The sequence below is a fragment of the Barbatula barbatula genome, assembly GCF_947034865.1.
Source record: "Barbatula barbatula genome assembly, chromosome: 16".
Taxonomy (NCBI): domain Eukaryota; kingdom Metazoa; phylum Chordata; class Actinopteri; order Cypriniformes; family Nemacheilidae; genus Barbatula; species Barbatula barbatula.
The window spans coordinates 21,792,344-21,801,899 of record NC_136779.1 but is presented as its reverse complement, the minus strand read 5'-3'; positions in this window follow the sequence as shown (position 1 = coordinate 21,801,899).

Here is a 9,556-nt window from a genome sequence, read left to right as displayed (position 1 = left end):
ACCCACGGCGCTCGCGAACATCGCTTCGGGAGACGAAGTTTCACACGGCATTCATTTCTTGTCCTAATACGTCAGTCGCAGCGGCGGAGCGCGAGAGGATCGCCATGAGCGCGCAGTGAGCGCGTGTGGGGAAAGACTCAGCGCGCACCTGTAGTCTAGCAGATAATGCGCGACCCCACACAAGCTCGCGAGCAGGTGTGCAGGTGATTTTGTCCAAATGCAACTTTTACAAATAACACCACGTGAAACAACACGTTGTGGCCGGTTTTAACTTTTAAAATATGCTAATATTAAAGCCTGCCAAATGGTTATGGCCACAAGTTTCCCTTACAAACTGAAGCTAGGTTTACATATTAAAACATTCCGTTGTATAGAAATCATAATAACTATTTAGACACATTCCAGTATTTGTGGTTGTAATTGACTTAAAGGGATAGTTCACCCAAGAATTCTGTCATCCACTCATGTCATTTAAATCCTGTATAAATTCTGATGAACACCGAGAAAGATATTTGGAAGAATGTTGGTCAGGTATTTTCCTAAATTCTTCAAAATATCTCTTTCTATTGTGAAAGTGGATGATGCCACAGAACTTAAAATTGCTATCGTTCTTGAAAATAGATTTCTATGTGTTCAACAGAACAAAGACATTTATACAGGTTTGGAACAACCCGGGGGTGAGTAAATGATTTTTAGGTGAACTGTCCCTTTAAATAAGAATTTGAAAACGCTTTAGAAATATCTAACAATGGGTTAAAACAACACAACACAGGTTACTTCCCTTATTGACATAACGCTGGGTTGAAAATAACCAAACCCTTATTACATTTACACATGGGCACTGAACTGTACACACTGTCAACTTTGTCATCATTCAGCCGACGCTTTACCTTTTCAAATATAAACATCAGACAGAAGCGATCCAACCACTTTACCACGATGAAAATGATTCTGCTGTAACATCTGAGTGGAGTTCAGACACTCAGCCTAAAGTGGAAATGCAAACCTACGGTAAAACCGGGCAGATATAAAACACTTCACTCCTGAAACATCCGAGTGATGTGCATTAACCGCATCACTGTGCAATGACACCAAACTGGAAACTTTCAGAGGCACTGCCGATTTCTGGAGAGATTTGGTTTGGCTAATGGAAGACTGAAGTCTCGGCATGTCATGTTGATGCTGTGTGTTTCCTCCCTGCGGTCTCAAACATCATCTGGATCTTCACGATAACAACCGACCAGCTGCTTCAGTCTCCAATGCGCTTTCAAAAAATCTCACGAACATTTGTAGCACTTAAGTAGCACACGAACATTTGAAATAATAGCCCAAAATTACATTACTTTTGTGCCTAAAATCATTAAGATATTTATGTTCCATGAAGATATTTAGTAAATTTCCTCCCCTAAATATAGCAAAACGTTATTTTCGTAAGTGGATGGCCTTCTAGCACCTCTGATGGACGGCTTTAAAGGCGGTTTTCTCAATGTTTAGATTTTTAAATAGTTATATCCTATCCTAACAAACCATATATGAATAGAACGCTTATTTATTTAGCTTTCAGACTACGTAAAAATCTCAATTCTGAAACATTGAGGCTTAGAGCTCGTACAATCTTAAAGGAACACACATACTGATAAATGTATAGCTTGAATGTACTGTTAGTCCGTTGTAACTTTGCGTTTGTCATATTTATAAATGTAAACAAGCCTTCAAAAATGAAACAACCGATTGTAGCTTTTTAAAGAGTTATTCACCAAAGAAGAGAAAAGAAGAATTTGACAAATAAGAGCAATAGCGCTCTCTTGTGGAACAAACCTGAGATGCGCACCAACACCAACGTTTGAAGATTTATTTTTAAAGGGATAGTTCACCTCAAAATGAAAATTCTGTCATCATTTACTCACCCTCAGGTTCCAAACCTGTATAAATGTATTTGTTCTGCTGAACACAAAGAAATATATTTGGAAGCATGTTAGTAACCTGTGAGTGAGTTGGTGACAGAATTTTCAGTTTTGAGTGAACTGTCCCTTTAAAATGAGATTAAACTATAACTTATAAACATTGTGTCAAATACTGTTTTATTTTTATTGAAATGCACTACATATAAATGATCCACATATTATGTATATGTATGTGTGACTGCAAAACAAATTCAATCATATCTGCTGTAAAGTGTTTTAATGCAGCGTGTGGCTCAGTCTGTATGTCTCAAAAATGGTGTTTTGTTTTATTGTGCAGTCCAATGAATATCAATGAACAGCAGTTGTTTTGTTTTGTTTTGATTTAAGCCATAATAACTCAAACAATACAGCTGACTAACACAATAAAAACATGACATAACATGATACAAACATGATTTAACAGTAATATTGATCCAAACTCTCGTGTGCATCATTATTGAAGATAAGAAACTTAACACATTTTAATGGATATTTGACCTGAAAATCCCCAAAGTCACAAACTAGCACAGAAACCTCGCACGAAATCTAGACCTAATATAAATCTAGGGCTGTTCAATTCATCGAAAAATTGTCGATTTTGGCTTAAAAAGAATTGAGCTCAAACGATTATTCCATTTAGCAAGGATCCATCCACAGTGCACTCCTTTCCTCGGTTATTCTGTGCTATTTCTTTACATTCACTTTTTCAGTTGAATTCACGGTTTGAAAGCCAAAATCGGGATCTCAATATATTGGCCAAAACAACTGTGATTATGATTTTTGTCATGATGGAGCAGCCCCGTCTGAATCCCATTCATCATGCATCGCACAGAAGACCAATTAAGGACAATTGATGAGGCGAACCATTTAGAAGAACTGCAGATCAAAGCGTGTGCGTCCCTCGGTGTGGACGTGAGATGTGATGCTAATGTTGAAGGCTGAAGTCCGTAGACCGTGAAGCCTTTTATCAGCGCAGGAAAGATAACACACTTTCCATTCTCAAGGGCTTTCATAAGGAGCTTGTTGATTATATAAGGATCAGAGAAGAGATTATTTTCTGATGGGAATCTACAGTGTTTATGATGCTAAAGACTCACGATACAGTTACAATGAACTGCTAAGCCATCAGAATCCATTCAACAGATCTGCCCTCAAAGACCTCCATGTAGGCTACAGCTTTGTCTTTCTGTTTTGAAGTGTAAAACAGCAAACTTATTTCCGTAGACATTAGAGGACAGTGAGCGACTGAGACCGACTGTCATTTTACAGAATTTGATGTGAGGTGGCACAGCTGTGAATTGGATAAATATTATGAATCATATTTTTAAAGTTATTATTGGTAGTAGTAATTACTATGTAGTAGTATTACAAAATATAAACATAACTTTGACCTCCAAATGTAGGCTACTGACTGTCTTCGTTTGACCTCCGCATAGGGAAAATACTTTACTGACATCTAGTGGCCGAAAACGGAGGCTTATTTTTTTATAGCTACAATGCACTTAAAGGGACAGTTCACCCAAAGATGAAAATTCTGTCATCGTTTACTCACCCTCCTGTAATTTCATTCCTGTATAAATGTCTTTGTTTTGATGAACACAGAGAAAGACATTTGGAGGAATGTTGGTCATTTTCAGTTCCTGAAGAATTAAATGGTGGTCAAAGACCGAGTCAAAGGTGGTCAAAGACCGGCAACCGAGTCTGCTACAAGATCAGCAGACTCGGTTGCCATCTTTAAAAAACGGCTAAAAACGCATCTCTTCCGTCAACACGTCGCTGATTGATTTTTTCTAATTCTCTTCCCTTTCCTTCTTTAAAAAATAAAAACACTTACTAACCTCACTATTCTAAGCTTTGTATACTGTGCTAGGCTTTAATGGACTAGTTTGATGCACTTATGTATTTTGTTTGTTATAATTGCTTCCAATGTTTCCTCATCTGTAAGTCGCTTTGGATAAAAGCATCTGCTAAATGACTAAATGTAAATGTAAAGGATCCCAGAACTCTTGGTTTTCCTAAATTCTTCAAAATATCATATTGTGTGTTCAACAGACTAAAAAAATACAATACTTGTTTCCTACTATGGTAGTGGATGATGTCCCGGAACTGAACATTCGTCCAAATATCTTTCTCCGTGTTCATCGGAACAAAGACATTTATGCAAGTTTAAAACAACATGAGCGTGAGTAAATCATTTTTGGATGAACTGTCCCTTTAACTCTTGAATCTCAAGGCTGATCCCAGAGCAACTTTTCTCCTTCTACTTTTGAGAACCCAAATAAAAATGCACCACAGGGATTTTCTTTGAATTACACACGGGTGGAAGGTGAAGTGACCCCTGACAAAGTTAATAAAGATATTCATTTACAGAAATGCGGTTTACTTATTCCCATGAAAAATTCCACATGTTTCTGGGAAAAGTTGAAATATATGGATCCTAAATATATCTATGACATTAAACATTTAAACAGCGGCATTAAATATTCAATAAGGTTACAGCTGCGGAGAAAGAGTTATAGGACATTAAGCAGAAGAGTTCGATGAGCCCATAGATGTGTCTGCTTGTGTCAAAGCAGTTTAACTGATATCACAGAGCAACATATAGCGTATCATGTATGTATTATATCGCTTATTGCTCCCTGAGCTCTTTGTAAGTCTCTTTGGATGAAAGCGTCTGCTAAATGACTACACGTAAATGTGAATGTAATGAATGCATGTCACAGCTTCACTTCTGCATACAGAATGTGTACTGATAATCTATCTATTCTTTACAGGTTGAAAGAACAATGCGATATCTTGAGGTACCAGTGAGGTAGCCTATTACTCAATGGCCTGTGGATGATTCCCAGAAAGCACATGTTCTCTAAACTAGTCAAAAGAAAATAATACAAAGTCATGGGAATATTGATCACATTACTTCAGTGTCTATTGAAGTTACTTCCATGCGATGTGTCATTCATCACTCAATTATAATGACGCATGATCTACAAGAAATGTCAATAAATCAGAGGTTGCACAAAGAAAGCAAACCAAACCATGCATCGAATGGGAGTCCAGTCAACCGTAGAGTACAGCACACAGGGGGTCTCACCTGTCAGATTTGGAGTGTTTGCGCAGCGCATGACTCTTTAAGTCCTGGAAGGATCTGAAGGTCTGCGGTTCGGCTGAGATGCCCTGCGCGCGTCTGGTTCTGGGTCCGGGTCCGATGGCGCTCGGCAGCACAGACTGACATTTGTGCAGTTTTCTCTTCAGCTCGCTGACCTCGTGCTCCTTAGCTGAAAGCAGTCTCTCCATCTCCCGTATCCTCTCCTCTTTAACGCGCAACATCTTGGCGAGATCCTCGTGTAATTCGCTCATGTTGTAAGTTTGCACTCGAGACTCGGGAACCCGTCCCGTCCGACTGTGAATGCGCGAAGATTAAACTACAGAAGCGGCTTACGGTCCACGCACTGCCCACTGCAGACTGAGAGGTGGACTTCATTGAGAAAACACTTAGATCCGCGTCTCCTCCTTCCCTGGAGACGCCGGGTCCCTCTGCTCCGGTCTTTCTCATCTCAACACACTCGCATATAACATCACTTAGTTGCCTATAGACTGGCGATGTTTTTTAAGCCCTTATATATGAATCAACATTTTGTTATCGCCGTAATAATTTAATATTTTATTATTTGATAACATTAAAAAGGAATTCCTTTATCTAACTTACAACCTTTACCAAGCTGGGTAAAGCCCTTATTTAGCCCATCAAAGTGCCCACTTTGACCATGCCCACAAAATCCAGATAAAACCCATGTGGGGGCAACATGGACATGTTGGCTGGGAAATGAATAAACCATAACTAATTATGACATATATATTATTTTAATTAGATAACGTTTGAATTCGCTGGTAGCACAAGGTGGCGCAGGTGGGTCGCCAGAGTCGTTTCAGGTCGATGACACTGTATGGGGGAAAAGAGGACTTTTTTGAAGGCAAACGTGGGGTTTTTTACATGCAAAAAAAGTTAAGCGATACCACAGATCCTCTTTAGTATAACACTGCTGAGCGATGACCGGAATGTTGTATTTCAAACCTACTCTTAAATGAATATATTTTTATGTGTTTGCTAAGTAAGATGTCAGTTTAATAGGTTAACATCTCAGGAAACATACACTGACGCAACGCACTGTAAGCTGCTATGGATAAAAACGTGTGACAATGTCAATTGTTTGGAATGTATCAAATTGTTACAGTAGTTTGTTCGGTCTTTTCTGGTCTGCACATCGAGTGGTGTAACCATCTAGCCAGAGCCAACGCTGGGTTGGGTTCAAACAAATGCTGCTGCTCTGACTCGAGTCCTTTCTCTTATTTGACTTCATCTGGCGGCCTGTAAAAGAGTGTGTTTCTGTCACTGAAGGATGTTATTTCCAGCCTCTGAAAACACATACGTGTATTGTGGTCTTGGCTCAGAATCCAGAGGTCACACAATAAAAGCTCAAGTTAATCTTTAAGAACTCACTGGTCTGGAATATGGAAAGAGGTTCCCTGCTTATTTCGGCACAGTGATGTTGGTTCAGTTAATTATTCTCTGACTGATCGGGTCACCTTGACTTCTGTTCTCTATGCTCTGTTGATGTCACTTAAGAGAAAACCTGCTGCGATTCACAAAATGTGAGCATGGTTGGTTATCTCATCCCCGGTGAGACGCAGCTCCTGGGGGAAAGTCAGCGGATCAGATTTCAGACAGACATGGGACGGTCTGACAGTCAATGGTCTTCCTGTAATGCACACACAGATTCTCCCATGGAAACTGTAGAAGGTCTCTAAGTGAAGACAGGATGTTAAAATCAATAACGGTGATGTCATGTGCTTCCACGGCAGGATTTATCTGAATGAAGAGTGGGAGGAGATGCTGAGAGACATGCAGGAGTCTGAATTACTACAGTATACATTTACTAAAGTGTGTTCTTAGATGAAAGGTGTTTAATTCTAAATAAAATGTTGTGAGAAATTTCGCGTGTGATACTGATAGTGTATACAACACTATACAAAACATAAGTGCAGTTGTAAGGTTCAAGGGCGTGCGAGAGAGAGAGAGAGAGAGAGAGAGAGAGAGAGAGAGAGAGAGCAGCTTCCATAAATATCACATGACATCATACAATAATTTCTTTCTGGCAATGTTATATTCATTTTAATTCATTTGGACTGTTTTAAGCTACAGACATTCCTTTAGATCAGGGGTTCTCAAGTCTTCCTATTGTATTCAAAAATATTGAACTCACAAACCGCAAAATTTCTACCCAATAAAATCCATTAGAGCTTAATGTTAACTGGAAAAAACGTTTATTAATGATAAATTGCCAAATAATAATAATTTCAATAGCTATTTAGTCAATGTTGGTCATCTTGTAGCCCCCTTGGAAGTCAGCTGTGCCCCTCATTGAGAACCACCGCTTTAGATGTTTTTATGTGAAATGTAAATCTTTAAGGTTGCTTTTTTACATTTCTATCAGGAGTTTTAGGAAATGGAAATTTTGACTAGATTACATTTAATATTTCCACTAGGTCAGATTTATGGTGCGGCACATATAATGCACATGGTTTAAACACATTGGGTCAGTTTCGCGGACAGGGATTATTTTAGGACAGGACTCTGCCTTAGTTAAATTAGGACATTTAAGCAGTTTTTACAAATCATGCCTTACAAAAAAGCTTTACTGGTGTGTATTTTGAGACAAGACAAGTGCACTTATGGTTTTTAAGATATATAAAGACAATTCAGTTTTGACAGCTCTGACATTTAGGACTAGTCTTAAACCTTGTACGGGAAACTGCCCCATTGAGTTTTGTTACTTGTGTGATTAATGCAGGTTTACAACAGACTAATATTTAATGGAGATTATTGTTGATTATTTGCTAGTTGGAAAAATATAGATCCTTTCTGTTAGAGCACAGCTACTGTTAAATGACTACGTGGAGCATTTCGAAGTGGATGAAGTTGGGTATTTACTCAGTGCATGTGATATTAGAAGCCATTAGTTGCCCAGTTTCCCCCTAATGACATCATCGTCTGAAACACAACTCAAATGGATCCATTTTAATCGACGTACTGCAAGATCCAATACCATCAAATAGATTTAATACAACTTTAAAATGGTTGATCTTTAATGATGCTGCATCTTTTCTCTTGTCTATCAGCTTATCTAATGGTCTTAATGCAGAGAAGGGCTCAAAAGACCGCTTGACAAATCGGTGTATCTGTTTGTGTTTTAAAACGATGCTTTTGTCCTTGTAAAAAGACATTAAGACAATGAAGACACACATTTGTAGTGGGTACTACGTTCAAAACGAGGTGTTAACTTACAGCATAAACACACTTTCTGTGTCCTCCTCATAAACTGAAAGTCTTAAACACCATACAATTTTTTCACCTTCAATCAGCTCTCTGATTGGCTGTGTTTGATAGAATCAACAGTAATATCATCACAACTCTTTTCTCTGACAGTGGCCGGTTTTCATCACAAGGGGGCGCCAGTTCAATCCAAGTGCCGTTCCACTGTCATTAAGGGCAGGAACTCACTGCCATCATATCGGATTTATGAAAAGATAATGTTGACACAATTTATAAGCCTAGATGTGATCATCATTATAGAGCTAGTGAACGTGCAGACGTCAGCTTGGATGTCGGCCATTGTTTTACAGCAGTAGTGTTGCGATGTTCACATGTCACCACCACAGGACCACCGCTTCATATCAGAAGAGACAACAAACACAGAACAGTACAAGAATAAGCATTCCCATGTATACTTTGTCGTGACGTGGTGTCAGGTGGAAAGACATAAATCTGAACGTAAAACATAAATAAAACAGATGTGTTTTTATCCCAGGGGTCCATTAGGGGGCCTCAACAAACTTGCCACAAGAAAAAACAAATACAGTATTATATTAAGTTATATACTAGTTTACTGTAGTCAATTATAATATTAGAGTAAGAAATAGTATCTGGGAACGGTACTACAGTACGTTCACTAGTAAATCCATCATTAAACAACTTCAAATCAAGATATTTCTTGGTGTTCGGTCATTTCCATAATAAATGAGCATCTTCGTGATTTATAAGAGAAAAATTAAAAACAATCGACTCTTTCATTCAGTTTAAGATCACTTGAGTAACACATTTAACCCTGAAGATGTTTACTCAAATGTTAGAAAGTAGTTTGTAGACAAAAAAATGTTATTGTGCAAACGTATTATACTTGATAACAAATGTTTTGAAATGCACGACTTGGAAGGAATAATGAAGAAAAACAGTGAGACCTCAAGAAGATAAACTGACTACAGTGAAGATGTTTTTATTTATTTTTGAGTCACAACTTAAGTGTGTTATTTATTTGTTTAGATGATTTGACTTTTCTTAAACGTGACCTCCTATGTCCTCATTGACTAAACCTCAAACCTGTGCGACTTTCTTTCTTCTGCTAAACACGAAAGAAGATATTTTGAGGAATGTCGGTGAGCGTGTGAGTTTTGTGTCTATCAAATAGAAGTGAATTCTCCAACTCTTTAGTTTTGTGCTCTGCAAAAGAAACTCATTCAGGTTTTATACGACAAAACTGAACAATTCCTTTAAGTAT